The following is an 18,334-nucleotide window of genomic DNA, read 5'->3' on the forward strand; positions in this document are numbered from 1 at the left end:
ATTGTTTTCTGCTTAAATCTTGGCATTTGCTAGAAAGGAAATGATATGTTGGACGTGTTGCACTCTTTCTCAGTATGATAGCAACTAAAGTGGCTTAAAATTGGATTCATTTATAAAGCTGGACACTATTAATATCATTCCCTGCATGATGGTAATTCATTTTACTCTGCTTTGTCTCAGAAGCAGTAGGGGCTCCATTCCTTATATTCAGTTTGCAGTCCTAATTAAGTATTCATTATAGAATACATATTTTTTCATTTAAGACCAAATATCAAACATTTATATGCTATATTACACTTGTTTACTATTAGGTCAATGCAATGAGGTACCACACATCTAGTGGTTATATGTCTTCAACCTGTAAAACAAAGGTTCAGAAGGGACCAGAAGGTGTAAAAACCTGGCTCCCTCAGTGGTTCTTACATCATTGGCAGTCTCCCAAATAAGCTAAAAACTTTACTAAATGGCATTACCGGTTCTCCCCGCAGAGTAGAAAAAGATGTTTTAGGAATTCAGTGTAAAATTACATGACACGTGCAAATGCATTACATAAGATTCTGTAGTACCATGTCCCCAAAACTTATACTATGGGCCACTGAAGAGGCTAAACATCAAGAAGGAATTGAGCATGGAGAATTCAATTACATTAAAACAAAGAAAATGCTTTAATTTTCAGGGGAAACAGCCATTTGGCAAGATCTGTTAAATTGTGATTGCATATTCTAAGAAACCTGTTTTATCAAGAAGTGAGTTTCCAATTCTAATTGTTGAATCCTTTCAATTTTGACTTCATTTGGAAAGGAATATGTATTTTAAGCAATAGTGCAAATATTAAACTTCAATTACTCTTTCTTATTGGGAGTTCCAACAACTCTAGAAAATCTGTTTGTTTGTTTTTTTAAAAAATCATGTTCTGATCAACACTAGGGAAGAGCTACCATTCTCAAAACTGAACTTAAAATTAATAATCACATAAACAAAATAACCAAGACAGCAAGCAAGTTGTTAAATTAGGATCACTGAACACTCCATGATTTCCTAAGAATTCTTATGCAAATGACTCAGTGCAAACCAAGATGGGAACTTGAAACTTTAATATTTTTCAATCTGTAATTAGATATTTTCTGAATGTCAATTATGTGCTAAGTCTTCTGAGTATAGTTCTGAATGAAAAACACAGAGGGAAAGAACATGACAAAGAGAAGGAAAAGTTGTAATTCACAATTATAAGTGCTCACGGTCAAATCAGAGTGACAAGTTATAAACATATGCATAATTAAATAAAATAGATGTATGCATATGACGTCATATGGTAAAGCATGTTTCAGTGGTACCAAAACTGACACAGATAGCTTCTTAGGAGGGAGAGATTGCATTTATCAGAAGTGAACTAAGAAGGAGTTCTTCTAGACTTGGAAGGGTTGATAAGATTGGCAATGTTTGAAATGAGAAGAAATCCACTTAGGCAGGAAAGGCAGGCTACAAGAAAGCAAGGGAAGTAAGAGAGTGTAAGGCTTGTTGAAGTGCTCAATATAAATTGACTTGCCATCTGCAAAGGGCGCTGGAAGAATAAACCTGTGAACATTTGGGAATGGACTCCTAGTGGGACACTGTAGTATCAGCACTGGACTGGAAACCACAAGGTCGATAGTTGAAACCCACCAGCTTCTCCTTGGAAACGCTATACAGGGTCGCTATGAGTTGGAACTGAGTTGATGGCACTTAACAATATCAGCAGCATTTGGAACGTATGTTGGATGGATGGTTGAAGGTCTGAATAATATGCTAAGAATTCAAGAGTTTATTCTATAAAAAATGAATGGAGACTGAGAATGTTACATTAGGGAATAAATTGTTATGTTCAGATGACTTTGCTGATACGGTGGTCAAGTTGAGAAAAGGCATAAGAGGGAAGAAGGGGGGATTGCACCATAGCACTGGGTTGATCATGAACACATGAAGTGAGTTTGTGGCATTGCCAAAAGAATAGGACCACTGCAGAACACAAAAGGAGGAAGCCTGTGGTCATGGGCACTGAAAGTGGTTTTTCAGGTTAAGGCACTAAAGGTTCTGAATTGGTGCTCAAAGTGGGGGTGGGGGGTCAGACTTTATGACTAACATTTACTGACTTAGGTGTTTTTTTTCCCCTTAAAATATATCATGATATTGATATATTATGGCAATATAAGATTAGTTTTCTACCAAATCACAAACTTTTCTCAATTGACCAATGGCTGAACTTAATCAAGAGACTGAAAAATCTTAGTTTTAATGTGATTTTAAAACAAACAAAAAAGGAAAAAAATAACACAACAAAGCAAAAATAATAAACAAAGCTATCTGTTTATTGTCTGGTCTTTAGAACAAGTCTAAATCCAAAGAGGCCAAAACATTAAGAGTTAAGTTTGATGCAGTATTTTTACTTTCCAATTTTTCAAAGTAATCCATTTAACAGGGCAAGGCTTCTAGGATTTAGGAAAACTTTTTGTAGTTTCAGAACTTCCAATTTCCACTTCTTCTCTATAGAACCAAGATTCAGGATACATACCGTTTCAGAGAGTTATAACATCTCCCATTGGTCCTTTTGATTGTTTTTGTTAGTATGAAAATTGAAGATATTTTCCTTGCTTTACAGAAATTGAAAATTCAAATGAGTAAATATGGGCTATTACAGAGGTGTCTCCTCTGAGCAACTGTTTTTTGGACTTCACGCATGATGTTCCCTCTGAAAACCTCCTTCTCTTCTCTCATCTAGGAATTGCTTCTGTTTAATTCTGGGAAGATTCCCCAACACTGCTAGAAAAGTCCCTGTGGCACCAGTGACTACCCTGCCCCATTTTTCACCTTCAGAGGTCTTTACACACATCAGCTAAATTCCTTCTCCAGGGCCTCTGTGAAGATGGTGGCTCTACAAATTCCTCCTTTGACAAATTCTTCCCTGGGGAAACATAATGGATGTTGATGGAGGAAAATGGATCTTGCCAAGATTATAGCTCACTCCAAACATGGAGCCTAAAACTTTGGAAATTATGTGCTACCTTTTAGGGTGGGAGATTTACTTAAGATTCAAGTGCAAATGGTTAGCTAATGTTTACAGCAGGGATGCACAATTAATAAATGCAAAAATTGTGCTTCACTCCTATTTCCAAAGTGAATAGGATGTTTGTCAAACCAAGAAACTTTGCTTTGATTATAAGCTACAGATAATGAAAATGTGTTTATATTTCACAAATATTTGATTCTAATGGATTGTATTTCCCATCAGGGAACCAAGTTCAGCAAATATTTTCACATGCGAACTTCTCAAATCAGGCAGCAGGTTTTAGTAGCCTAGAAATACAATGAGGATATAGAGAAGGGAAATTTGAAGAGAAACTAAATATTACTTTTTGATTGGTCTTCTCTAAAATTTGTAAGTACCAGCATTAAATTGCTAGCTCTAAAATATACAAATCATCTACTTTTAGGGGGGGAAGCACATAACAATATCATCTCTATATCCCCTTAACTTTATTAACAAATTATAAATAATTGCCTTTTACTTATTTATCCTTTATGTTAGACTTGAAGGATATACATCAACATCATTTTCTCATAATGTTTAATTGGAATTCATAAGTAAAAATCTGGAGTAGGAGGGTTTATAAATAGAAGATTAAATGGTCACATTTTAAAGATCAGAGTCATTGCAAATTGACTCTTCATAGGAATCTAGAGACATTTAAGGGTTAAAGTCTTATTTCTCATCCCCCTGCAGCATAGTTTCCTATAAAGTCAAGAGGAAATCAACTACCAGAACTAGCAAAATGTATTTTTTCTCTTGATCAAGGCAGTGAGTTCAATTTTCCAGGGTTAGATTCCCGAATGAGCTAAAATATCCTACTCATATAAACCAGGGAAAGTGGGGGGCTGGGGTCTGCCTGGAATATGGCTGAGTAAGAATAAAAACCACCTCTTTCAGCAAAGGCAAAATGTGTTGCAGGCAGAATGTAGCATTAATGTTCACAGTCTCAATTTATGACAACCTAATTCTGAATATTCTCAGGATGTAACTGCATTAATTAAAACAAAGGGAGCAGAAATGATTTATTGTATTTCAACTGCTAAATATTTTCTTAAACTGTCCTGGAAATAATTTATTGTACAAGCTCCTGCTTGTACTCTGTCTCAACCAAGAAAAAGTTGAGGGGAGGTTGATGAGTATGAAGCAGTCTTGATCAATATGCATGGAGTTTCCGTCTGAGAAACCTCTCTCCTTTGGTGCTTTTCCTGTTGCTGATTTCTCTACTTGAGCCTGGGAAGTAGAAGGGTGACAGATTTCACTTCTTCTTATGAAGTTTTAAGTCAACTTGGTACTTTGATCATGCAATATTATGTAAGTCTAAGAATTTTCAATAATAGAACCAAAAACAAAACAAAAAATCCCCTCAATTGAACAGATAGGAGAGACAAGCTGTTTGTACACTTGCTTCTCAGATTATTTGTTTTGCCTCTTAACCAACACAACCTGGACTCCTGGAGGGGTGCTATAGGATGAGCACTGGACTACAAACACAAGGTCAACAGTTCAAACACAGCAGCTGCTCCTAAGAAACCCGTCACAGGGTTGCTATGAGTCAGAACTGACTCGACACCACTTGACAACAACAAAGTGGAGCATATACGCTCCACTTTCCATGATGGCAGTCTGGGATCTTATGTAAGCTGTGTTCTATCATGGAATGCTCATTCCCATTCCCTCCTAACCTGTGATTATTTCTTCTTTGATACACTTGCTCAGAATCTGCCTTCATCATTAAATTTTCTGTGACACAGCCTTTACTCTCTGATTGTCTTTCATCACATTCTTCCATCACCACAGTGACAGTCATGTTCTTGTTCATATTCTGCTCTGAGATTAGATTTTAGTTATTTTCCAAATAAGATTCAGATTTTTCTTTCAAAATGTCCCCTTAATATATCTGCTAGAATATAAATTTCCTCTGAAAAGTGATCCTGTCCTCGTTCTTACAACCTTTCATGAAGCCTAGCAAAATGCAGGCTGCTGATTAAGGGATGAACCACCCATCTATCAGTTTTTTTTTTTTTTGTGGATCACATGTTGCTCAGTCACAAGCATTTCCAATCCTAGCAGAATAACCATTTTGTTGTTGTTGTTGTTAGGTGCCATCCAGTCGGTACCAACTCATAATGACCTTATGCACAGCAGAATGAAACACTGCCCAATCATGGGCCAATCTCACTATTGTTGCCATGCTTGAGTCCATTGATACTGTCACTTGGCCAATCCATCTCATTGGGGGTCTTCCTCTTTTTCTCTGACACTCCACCTTACCAAACATGATATCCTTCTCCAGCGACTGGTCCCTCCTGACAATATGCCCGAAGTATGAGAGACGAAGTTTGGCCATCTTGGCCTCCAAGGAGCACTCTGGCTGCACTTCTTCCAAAATAGAACTATTGGTTCTTTTGGAAGCCCATGGCACTTTCAATATTCTCCTCCAACACCATAACTCAAAAGCACCAATTCTTCTATGGTCTTCTTTATTCATTGTCCAGGTTTTGCATACATATGAGGTTATTGAAAATACCACAGCTTGGGTCAGGCACATTCTAGTCCTCAAGCTGACATATTTGGTCTTCAACACTATAAAAAGGTCTTGTGCAACAGATTTGCCTAATGCAATACATCGCTTGATTTCTTGACTGCTGCTTCCATGAGTGTTAATAGTTGATCTAAGAAGAATGATCGAGCTGCGAACCTTAAGGTCAGCGGTTCGAAACTACCAGCCGCTCCGCGGGAGAAAGATGAGGCTTTCTACTCCCGTAAAGATTTACACCCTCGGAAACCCTGTACAGGGTTGCTATGGGTTGGAACCAACTCGATGGCACTTAACAACAACAACAACAACAAGAATGAAGTCCTTGACAACTTCAATCTTTTCTCCACTGATAAGAATGTTGTTAATTGGTCCATTGGTGAGGATTTTTGTTTTCTCTACATTGAGATGTAATCCACACCAAAGGCTGTGCTATTTGATCTTCATCAGTAAATGTTTCAAGTCCACTTCACTTTCAGCAAGCAAGGTTGTATCATCTGCATATTACAAGTTGTTAATCAGTCTTCCTCCAATCCTGATGCCACATTTTTCTTCATAGAACTTAGCTTCTAGTATTATTTGCTCATCATACAGGTTAAACAAGTATGATGAAAGAATATAACCTTGTTGTACAGCTTTTTTAATTTTAAACCAGTTAGTGTTCCTATGTTCTGTTCAAACAACTGCCTCTTGGTCCAGGTACATATTCCTCATGAGCACAATTAAGTGTTCCGGAATACTCATACTTTGCAATGCTATTCATAGCTTGTCATGATCCACACAATGATGTCAGAAATGAAATGGAATACATTAACATCGATATCTTAGGCATTAGTGAGCTGAAAAGGACTGGAATTGGCCATTTTGAATCTGACAACCAAATGGTTTACTATGCCAGGAATGACAAATTGAAGAGGAATGAGGTACTTTCAAAAAGAACATATCCAGATCAGTCATGAGGTACAATGTTGTCTGTGATAGGATAATATCCATAAGAGGCTCTGGTAGCCTAGTAGTTACGAATCAGGCTGCTAATCTCACAGTCAGCAGTTCAAAACTACCAGCTGTTTCATGGGAGAAAGATGAGGCTTTCTGCTCCCGTAAAGATTTACAGCCTCAGAAAGGCTGTGCAGAGTTACTATGAGTCGGAACTAACTCCACAGCACATAACAACAACAAGGAAGTCCAGTTAATACCACTATTATTCAAATTTTTGCACCAACCACTAAAGCCAGTGAGGGTGTAATAGAAGAATTCTACCAACTTCTTCAATATGAAGTCGATCAATTATGTAATCAAGGTGTATTTATCATTATTGTTGATTAGAATGCAAAGTTTGGAAGCAAAGAGGAAGGATCAGTAGTTGGAAAATATGGCCTTGGTTATAGAAATGATGCTGGAAAACGCATGATAGAATTCTGCAAAACCAATGATTTGTTCATTTCAAATACCTTATTTAAACAGCATAAGAGACAACTCACCAGATGGAATACATTAAAATCAAATTGACTACATCTGTGGAAAGAGACAATGGAAAAGCTCCATATCATCAGTGAAAACAAGGCCAGGGGCAGACTGGAACAGACCATCAATTGCTCATATGCAAATTCAAACTAAAGTTGAAGAAAATGAAAGCAAGTCCACGAGAGCCAAAATGTGACCTTGAATATATCCCACATGAATTTAGAGATTATCTGAAGAACAGATTTGATACATTAAACACTAAAGACCAAAGACTAGAAGAGTTGTGGGATGACATCTTACAGGACGAAAGGTAAAAGGCATTGAGAAAACAAGAAAGAAATAAAAGGTCAAAATGGATGTCAGAAGAGACACTGAAACTCGTTCTCCAGTGTAGAAATGCTACAGTAAATGGAAGAAATGAGGAGGTCCAAGAGCTGAACAGAAAATACCAAAGATCATCTTGAGAAGATAAAGCCAAATATTACAACAAAATGTACAAAGATCTGGAATCAGAAAAGCAAAACGGAAGAACACACTCAGCATTTATCAAGCTGGGGGAACTGAAGAAAAAATTCAAGCCTCAAATTTCATTATTAGAAGATTCTCTGGGCAAATTATTGAATGATGCAGAAATCACCCAGAGAAGATGGAAGAAACACACAGAGTCAGTGTACCAAAAGGAAATGGTTAATGTTCAACCATTTCAAGAGATAGCATATGATCAAGAGCCAATGATACTGAAGGAGGAAGTCCACGGTGCATTGAAGGACTTGACAAAGAACAAGGCACCAGGAACTGATGGAATAAAAATTGAAATATTTCAAGAAAGTGAGGCAGCACAGGAGGCACTCAGTCATCTCTGCCAAGTAACTTGGAAGACAACTATCTGTCCAACTGATTGGAAGAGATTCATATTTGTGCCCATTCCAAAGAGCGGTGACCCAACAGAATGTGGAAATTATCAGACAATCTCTTTGATATCACATGTGAGTAATGTTTTAATAAAGGTAATATAGAAATGGCTACAAGCATACATTGACAGAATACTTCCAGAGGTTCAAACCAGATACAGAAGAGGTCGTGGAAGGAGGGATATCATTTCTGATTTCCGATGGATCTTGACTGAAAGCAGAGAATATCAGAAAGATGTTTACCTGTGTTTTATTAACTACACAAAGGCTTTTGATTGTATGGATCATAACAAGCTATAGACAACATTGCGAAGTATAAGTATTCTGGAACACTTAATTGTTCTCATGAGGAATCTGTACCTAGACCAAGAGGCAGTTGTTTGAACTGGAAACACTGAATGGTTTAAAATTAAAAATGTGTGCGACAAGGTTGTATTCTTTCACCATACTTATTCAACCTGTATGATGTAAGGTGGAATTTCATTAGGAAGAGGAGATACTAGCAAATTCTGCTTTTATCCCTTTTGGGCAAAATGCATAACAATATTGCCCAGTTATCACTTGCAGTTACTCTGGAACCTTGGAACTTGTTCTATTCAATTGCAGAAGCAATTGAACACCATCAGTGGTACTAGAAGCATCAGATTTAGGAGGTAGAGCCACATGCTGGGAGATAATAAATGTCTGAGTTTGGGAGAGGAAACCATTCAGGAGGGCCTATGAATCCTTATCTTACTATGAGACACCTGATAAATAAATTTCTATTGCGTTACCTTTTGTGATCTTTTGTTGCAGCAAAGATTAGCCCAGTTTCACTAATGCAAATCTTGAACTGTCAGCTTCAGAACTGGAAACCATTTCTAAGCATGAGATATAGCTATGTACACATGTTGTCGTTATTGTTTAGTGCCGTTGAGTCGGTTCCGGCCCATAAAGACCCTGTAAAGGGGTTTGGAGAAGCAGCTGGTGAGCTTGAACTGCCGACCTTGTGGTTCAAACTGACTTTGAAGTGTAGCGCATTAACCCACAGCGCCACACCAGGACTCCTATGTACTGATAGATAACTGGATGTCTGTGAATCTGTGTGTTTTCGCATACCTCTGACCAGCTTTTTGTCTCCTCTAAAATGATAGTCAGGTTGTTGTTGTTGTTGTTACGTGCCATTGAGCCAGTTCTGTCCCATAGTGACCCTTTTTAAGTTTTCCTAGGAGCAGCTGGTGAGCTTGAAACGACCTTGCTGTTCAAACCGACTTTGCAGTCCAGCGTATTAACCCACAGAGCCATACCAAGACTCTGAGATTAGAAATTCCTTTATTTAGAAAATTTGTCTATTTCTTTTGCAAAATATTCTTGCATTTCTTCAGCTCTCAGTATTTTCTCTTTCCCATTTAAACTGAGAACAGAGCTCAGGGCTTGGGCAGGCTCTTATTTTAAGTTCATCCAAACCATCTCTTTGTTGCCTTTGCCCCCTTTAAGAAAGTTCCAGATGAAAGCATAAATCTGCAACATGAACTGATTTGCTGCACAGCAAGATAATTCTTTTAAGTAGTTTCTATTATAGGAAAATTAATTTCAAGGCACTTCATACAGTTCTAGTAAAATCCTTCCGCTCCACGGGGGTCCATGAGCAACATTAACTGTGCAGCATTTGCTGGGTATGACTCCTTATGAGTTGGTGCAGTGAATTTTTTTTTTTTTTTAAGTTGTGCTTTTTGAAAATACATTATTCTTTTTTCCTCTCAGCCCTGCATGAACATTAAGAGAAAACTGGAATTTGAGATATTTGTAACAAAAACAATTTTTCCTAACTTACAAAAGTTAGGAAGAGAAATGATTTCTCCCGGGAAACTTTGTAGTTTATTTATTAATTTATTTGTTTATATATGTGTGGTATACCACTGGTTCTTGAGGGGGTTACTTTAAAAAAAAAATCAGAAAATCAGCTGCCAATAAGCACATATAAGTGTGAAATATTTATAACAAAAAAGACATCATCACACAACTCTTATTCGGTTCCCTGCATTCTCTCATAGGTGTTGTTTTCCAGAGAACTATAAAATTTGTCTGTACACAAGTCTCCATCTAGACTTGTTTCTTGGTGACCCTCACATAAGACATCTGGAATAAAACAGGTTTTTCCTGTTGTTTTGTTTCTTTTTCTTTTCTTTTAATTTTTTATGTACTAATAGTAGTTACAAATCGGGTTGCAAACCGCAAGGTCAGCAGTTTGAAACTACCAGCTGTTCTGTGGGAGAAAGAGGAGGCTTTCTGCTCCCATAAAGATTTACAGCTTTGGAAACATAACAGCAACAATAATTCTATTACAAACAGTCTTTGTTCTAGAAAACCTCTTGGTTATCTACCTCCTATCTTCTTGTTGTTAGGTGCTGTCCACTCACTACTGACTCATAGTGACCCTCTGCACAACAGAATGAAATACTGCCCAGTCGTGCACCATCCTTACAATCGTTGCTTTGCTGGAGCCAATTGCTGTGGTCACTGTATAAATCCAACTCATTGGAGGTCTTCTGCTTTTTCGCTGACCCTGTACTTTAACAAGTATGATATCCTTCTCCAGGGAATGGTCCCTCCTGATAAGATGTCCAAAGCATGAGAAAAAAAGTCTCACCATCCTGGACTCTAAGGTGTTTTCTGGCTGTACTTCCTCCAAAACATACTTGTTTCTGACAGTCCATGGTACTTTCAATATTCTTCTCCAACACCATAACTCAAATGCAACAATTCTTCCAGAATCTTTCCTATTCATTGTCCAACTTTCCTAAGCATATAAAGTGATTGAAAATACCATGGTGTGGGTCAGGACCACCTTAGTCCTCGAACTGATATCTTTATCTTTAAAGAGGACTTGTGCAATAGATTTGCCTAATGCAATACATTGTTTGATTTTGTGACTGTTGTTTCCATGAATGTTGGTAGTGGATCCAAGAAAAATGAAGTCTTTGGCAACTTCAATCTTTTCTGCATTTATCCTGATGTTATTTATTGGTCCAGTGGTGAGGATTTTTGCTTTCTTTACATTGAAGTACAATCTATCCTGAATGCTTTGGTCTTTGATCTTGATTAATGTTTTAAGTACTCTTTGTTTCTTGTGGAAGGATTATCATGCTCTGTCCATCATTATGCACATGTACTATGTATGCTATGGTGGAATGCATGTTGCTATGATGCTGGATCATGGCAAGCTTTGGAAAACATTGCAAATAATGGGTATTCCACAACACATGAGGGCTCTGTACATAGACCAAGAGGCAGTGGTTTGAACAGAAGTAGGGAATACTAAGTGGTTTAAAATTAGGAAAGGTGTGCAACAGGATTGTATTCTGAGCAGATAATCTGAGAAGATGGATTATATGAAGAGTGAGTCATCAGGATTGGAGGAAGACTCATTAATAACTTGGAATATTCAGATGATATAACCTTGCTTGCTGAAAATGAAGATGACTTAAAATACTTACTGATAAAGATCCTAGACTACAGTCTTCATCATGGATTATACCTCAGTGTAAAGAAAACAAATATCCTCACACCTGGACCAATAATTAACATCATAATAAATGGAGAAAGGATTGAAGTTGCCAAAGGCTTAATTTTTCTTGAATCCACAATCTACACTCAGGGAAGCAGCAGTCAAGAAATCAAAAGGCTTATTGCATTAGGCAACTCACCTGCACAAGACTTCTTTAAAGTTTTCAAGAGCAAAAATATCAGTTTGAAGACTAGGGTGCACCTGACCCAAGCCAAGGCATTTTCAATAACCTCATATGAATGTGAAAGTTGGACAATGAATCAGGAAGACTATAAAAGGAGTTGCTGTCTTGGAGAAAAATATTGAAAAGTACCATGATCTGCCAGAAGAACATTCAAATTTGTATTGGAAGAAGTACAGTCAGAATGTTACTTAAAAGCCAAGATGATGAGACTTTGTCTCTCATGCTTTGAATATGTTATAAGGAGGAAGCAGTCCCTGGCAATGGACTTAATGCTTGGTAAAGTGAAGGGTCAGTAAAACAGAGGTAGGTCCCCAATGAGATGGATGGGCCTAGCAGCAACAGCAATAGAGCTAAGCATAACAACAATTGTGAGAATGGTACAGGACCAGTTAGTGTTTCTTTCTTTTATGCATAGGGTTTCTATGGTTTGGAACCCACTCAAGGGCACTTAACAGCAATAACAGCAACAAAGAAGTCAGTGGAAATCCTTGCTTCACTCACAAAATTTCCTCTGCTTAAGCATGGGCCCCTAATTTTTCCTCTGGCTTGTAGCATCCATGTAGCCATATTTCAAAGACCAGTTTTACACACCATCTATGTCCCTTCTCTCCAGATTAACTTTTCTTCAAATAAACTCCTGGTGACCTTTCCTCCATCTGAATCATATTTCAATGGGTATTGTTGTTAAGTGCTGTTGAGTCGATTCCAACCCATAGCGGCTCTGTGTATAGGGTTTCCGAGGAGCAGGTGGTGCGCTTGAACTGACAACTTTGCAGTTCAAATAACTTTGCAGTCCAGTGCATTAACAACCCACAGCGTCACAGCTGGTATTAGTGCTATTTAAATTCATCATAAACTACTTTCTAGCATAGATTATAAAGTCTTTATGGGAGAGATGATGTATTTGTTGTTTTTACTACTACAATTTTCACAGAATTGAGGCCACCATGGTCTTTCAACACATGGTTTTTCTTGTTTGGTTCAAAGAGCTTATTGGCTGTGCTATAGTTTATGAGTGTTGAGTTCCCATTAAGTGATAAGATTTAGACATAATTTTCAGGGAGTGCTATTTCTTAAGGGTATATGAAACCAAAAGATAAATTCCCAAAATGTGGATTACTTACATTTACAAGTTTAGTATTTATGTTCCAAAAGTCAATAACTATACAATAAATAATGTAATACATTTTTTACATAATTGATGGTATAAGACACTCAATAAAAGTCTCAGTCTTAATGAATCTTACACTGAAATTAAACAATGTAACTGGTCCTCCATTGGCCGTAGCAGCTGGAAAGTGTGAAATTTTTCTCCTCAAGCTTGTTATTGTTGTTGTTAATTGCCCTGTATAGGGTTTCCAAGAAGTAGCTGGTGGGTTCGAACTGCCAACCTTGTGGTTAGAAGTCCAGTGCTTATCCTACAGCAGCACACCAAGCACTCCTCAGCTTATTTAACATTAAGTTCAATCCCCTGTGGTAGACATTGGATGTTCTGGTATAGGATAAGTACTGGACTGCTAAACACAAGATTGGCAGTTCAAACCAACCAGTCATTCCTCGAAAACCCTATACAGGGTTCCTATGAGTTGGAATCAACTAAAAGCACTTAACAACAACATGGAGTGCATTTATATCATATTCTTATAAGACATGAAGCAGTAATAAATCATTGATTAAAATTTTAATACTTATAAAACATTTCTACATATGTTAATTTTAATTTGATTTAATTTGTAGAAACTAAATAAGAGTATCTTTTTGTGTTCCATTGTACAAAACTACTCAGTGACAAACCAAAATAAGGGCAAAATTATATCATTGTTATTGGAGTAATTCCTAATGCTTAAACTATACCTCTTACCATTCTACTTGCAACTTAAAAAGTATAAATCAAATAGAGCCAATGGGTACTCCTTTCTTCATGGCCACATTTTTCTCATCTCACATAGTAGTTTTTCTCTGCTAAAATCTCTCTCTTTGGTCAGTAGAGAAGGTACCTAGAGTGTTCTTTAGATCCATCTGATCATTGCTCTGCAGATACTGGCACTGACCCTTGGTTCGTCTGAGTTGGGAAGCATTTCTGACTACTCCAGAACCATGATGATCCTTAAAAGTAACAAACATATTAGTAAAATTGTGTGATTAATATAAAAATCTTAGTGATTTGACTTTATGGGCTGAATCAAAAATACTAATCTTCAACTCAGCTGGAGGCATTTAAAAACAAATTGTCTTTGTTTCTGCTCAGAGTGAATCCAACAATTATAACATGGAGATTAAGCTTTGTTTGCTCCATATCAGACCCAGAGGTTGGTCTCAAATTGCCCTTTTTCAGGGATTTGAGTCCAGATTGACTTATGGAGGCAACTTTATTTACCAATGGAATATATGATGTTTGCCAGATTGACTAATTCACTTGACTAGACTTCTGATTTCTTCGTGAAAGGAGGTCCTTATTTAGATTGTTTCTAAGGACCTTTTCAATTCTAAACATGTTCATTTGTCTACATCTACTGGCTCAAAAAGAGAGAAGACATGTAGCTAACATGAGAAGTTGGTATCATTCTATTAATCTGCACTGGTATGTCATCTCCTTCCCACTCCCACATTTTGACATGTCCCATCCAAGTAATTGAGTCAGACAAAAAGAAATGTCTCTTTCTGTTTGTAGAATTGATTTCTGGTTGGAGTTTTTCTGCTGGCTCTATATCTGCAAATGTGCTTTTTCCAGACTTGTGTTTGTTGACTAAAGATAATTTGATATTCTTTGCAAGTCTTCAAGGAGCAGACTTGAAGTGCTCTCCTCCCACCTCTATCCATCCACCCTTCCTAAGGAAATAAAAAATTCAGCTTTTAAAGAACTAATTTACATAAACAGTATGGTTCTGTGCTAAGAAGTTAGGAAGATGTCCAATACCTGAAACTTGACTCTTAAATAACAAAACACAAACAAAATAAGTAGAAATTTCTCTTAAGTCCTTAGCTGATTTAGCTGATTTTTGTGGGATTTTTAAACCTATATTTTTCCTCTTCCTCTGGGCCATAAATTAGAAATTGCTTGTAGATTAAAAAGTATAATCCATTACACTATCTCACATAATCTCATGAGGTTGGTTTTTGTTCTTTTCCTTAACTTTTGAATGACAAAAACAAGAACAAATATCATAAATTTCATAATTTAACTCCATCATCCAAGGTTCAAGTTAGGCCAGGCATACTTCTAAAGGAAGAATTGTAGTTAAAACAGAGAGTATTGCACTGGGAATCAGAAGATAAGGAGTCACCAATGGTCTGAGTCTAGAGACCACTAATCAGTTATGGTCAAGGGCAAACATATTCTCTTAGCTTCAAATTCTCAAACGCTACAAAGATGGGCTTTGGTTCTCAAGTTCTTTCCAGATTTTATTTTGGATGATTGTTTTCTCACCCCAGCTCTGCAAATAAACACAATGATAACTATTTCCCAGCATGGGTAATTTTGTGGTGTTTAGCATTGATGCATCATTCTCTGGTTTCTAGTTGTACTTTCTATAGATTCACATGCCTCTTTTCATGCCTTAAACACAGAACCTGAAACCAGCATTGTAATTCAGTAACAGATGAGACTTCTAATCATTCACATTGGAGTTTGAATCTCAAGTGTCATGCTTCTTCATGCTGGATTATCTATTTACCCTCTCTGTACTTTAAGAAAGACAAAAGATAAATTTAATCTTACAGTAACTCTAGGTATGAGAAAGCTGGTATTAGGGTGTCTTTTTATGCTTTGGGGTATAGTCCTCTTCTTTGTATCTCTGGAAAAAAGCCCATGTTACCATGCTTGTGATATGAGCACAGTGCTACTGTGGCCTGAGACTCTTGTTTCTAGCATTCCAAACTGAAGAAGAGGAAAAATTCAACTAGAGACAATATTGTTTTTAAAATTATTGATGTTTGAAGCTACAAGTATCAAAAAGTGGGACTTAGGACTAAAAGTACTAGCATTAACTGTAGGCATTTTTCTTCTCTCTCCTATTCCACTGAAGTTAGATGATTCTCATTCAGCTTCAGGTTAGGCTTGGAAGTCAGAGAGACCTAAAGGAATACAAGACAAGATAATAATTTTCCCCAGATGTGGAGTGGTCTTAACAGCACTGTGGGGGAAGAGCCATAGTCTAGTCCATCCCAGATTCCATTTCCAGGCTCTTGCTCACCATTGTGTAATCCTGGTGTGGCACTGTAGAATAAGTACTGCAAGGTTGGGTATTCAAATTCACCAGTCACTCCTTGGAAACCCTATTCAAAGTCATTATGTGTCTGAAATGATGGCACTTAACAACCTAACACCAGCCCTCCATTCTCCACACATAAAAACCCATTGCACCCTATTCCTAATTAGGCTGCCCCCCTAGTCACTCATGATTTAGTCAGACAGTATCCAATCTTTTAGGATTCTCTTTTCACCTATGTGTTGTTAAATGCCATCAAGTCGGTTCTGAAACAGAGAAATCCTATGTAGGGTTTCTGGAGTGGCTGGTGAATTTGAGTTGCTAATCTTGCAGAACAAACTGATCTTGTGGTTCAATGAATATCATACAGTGCCACACCATTACTCTTTTCACTTGAGAAGGAGCACTGCTGGAGCAGTGGATTAAGCATTGGGCTGTTAAATGCAAAGTTGGTGGTTTAAACCCACCAGTCACTCCAAAGGAGAAAGATAAGGTTACCTGTTCCAGTAAAGATTTTGTCTAGAAAGCCCTATGAAGCAGTTCTACTCTCTCTGTCCTAAAGCGTTGTGAGTTGAGTTTTAGGGTGAGCATATTGGAGTCCTGGTGTGGTGCTGTGGGTTAAGACACTGGACTGCAAGGTCAGTTTGAACTGAAGGGTGGTGGTTTAAGCTCACTAGCAGCTCCTTGGAAATTCTATGCAGGGTCACCATGAGTCAGAACCTACTAGATGGCACTTTAGAACATATTCGAAACAGCTCCAAAGAGGCCCATCATAGTATACACTTATGTGACTCATTCTCAGCAGGATGGAATGACTGAACAACTGCATAATAGTTTTCTTTTCTTTTTTTAAACTTTTTATTGTGAATTGAGTGAAGGTTTATAGACAAGATAATCAGTTTTCCATTCACAAATCAAACACTTTTTTTTGTCTCAGTTGAAATGGTTTCTTACATGCAAGATTATTCGATTATTCCTTTTCTCTTTCATTCTTCTTATCTCTTCCATTCTTTACCACTATTTTGTAAACATATATTGACTATCTACTTTGACTAAAAGTGCCATGGGCTGTCAAAAGAACCAACAGATCTGTGTTGGAAGAAGTACAGCCAGAGTGCTCCTTGGAGGCCAAGATGGCCAAGCTTCTCTCATACTTCGGACATATTGTCAGGAGGGACCAGTCACTGGAGAAGGATATCATGTTTGGTAAGGTGGAGGGTCAGAGGAAAAGAGCAAGACCCATAACGAGATGGATTGATCAAGTAGCAGCATCGATGAACTCAGATGTGGCAACAATGGTGAGGTTGGCCCAAGATTGGACAGTGATTCGTTCTGCTGTGCATAAGGTCACTATGAGTCTGTACTGACTCAAAGGCACCTAACAACCACAACAAATATTAGTGATCACAGTGACAGCAAAAGAGGGAAGATCATGAACTTCACCCTTGAGAACATGTCAGCGCAATGGATAGCTAGATGCAGCACATACCTTTAGGCTGCCTACTAGAACTATGTGATGAAAGCATGTAGTAACCAAGTGGAAGTAGACACTACATGAGAAGTGACACATGGGCTGAATCTTATAGGACTGATTGGGAGAAGAATTCCCATAAGAGAGAGTGTCGTGTGCAAGTGCACAGAAGTAAGAGAGACAATGTATATCAAGCTTGAAAGATGCCTCACAGCTTCTATAATTTCATTCTGGAAATTTTGAATGAAAGAGATCACTCAAATTTCTAGAATGAAACAGAAGATGTGAGAGCACAAAATGGTATTGGAGATCAGAGAAAGATGGTGCTCTAGTGACACAATCTGCCCAATCCCTCTACAATGAAGACTACAGAAAATGAGTAAAGCATGTAACCCTGAGACTCTGAACATCAAAGAGAAGATAAAGAATTGACTTCTATGCCAGTCGGAACTGGAATGAAAACAATGGTGGAGGAGAAATGGTATGTAGACCTCATGCTGCATTTGGCCATCTGGGGATCAGGAAAGCAGCGAGCATGAGTGAGAAGATACTTCAGTGGGACAGAGACACAGCGTGACCAGATCCTGAGTAAAACAAGATAAGTAGAAGGAGAGGAAAGTGCAGAAAAGCAGTGAGAATACTAGCATTTCCAGCAACAGCAGAGCGGGGAGGGAGCCAGTGAAGTGAGACAAAAGAACTCAAGAATAGAGAGTTCAAGTCTTTTGGGTTGAGGGCCATGTGAAGGTGAGTGGTAGTTGGAGGCTCAGGCTATCCAATGCATTAAGTCTGGTCAGGACCTCAATAACTGGCTGTGACCGACCAAAAGTGACATGCCAATGAACTGGAACCCAACAAGTCCTTTTATTTTTCCTGTTTTCCCTATCATAGGTTCCAGTAATGAGGGATGCCCCTCTTTCACACCCACCACCCAATTGTTGTTGTTGTTGTT

At 37.8% G+C, this 18,334-nt stretch overlaps 1 pseudogene; it reads right to left on the bottom strand.

Annotated features, from left to right (window-relative positions):
* Positions 1-2,865: 2,865 nt before the first annotated feature.
* LOC102818321 overlaps positions 2,866-18,334 on the bottom strand; it is a 41,583-nt pseudogene continuing 26,114 nt past the window's right edge.

This window comes from Chrysochloris asiatica, unplaced genomic scaffold, assembly GCF_000296735.1.
Source record: "Chrysochloris asiatica unplaced genomic scaffold, ChrAsi1.0 scaffold00015, whole genome shotgun sequence".
NCBI classification, from domain to species: domain Eukaryota; kingdom Metazoa; phylum Chordata; class Mammalia; order Afrosoricida; family Chrysochloridae; genus Chrysochloris; species Chrysochloris asiatica.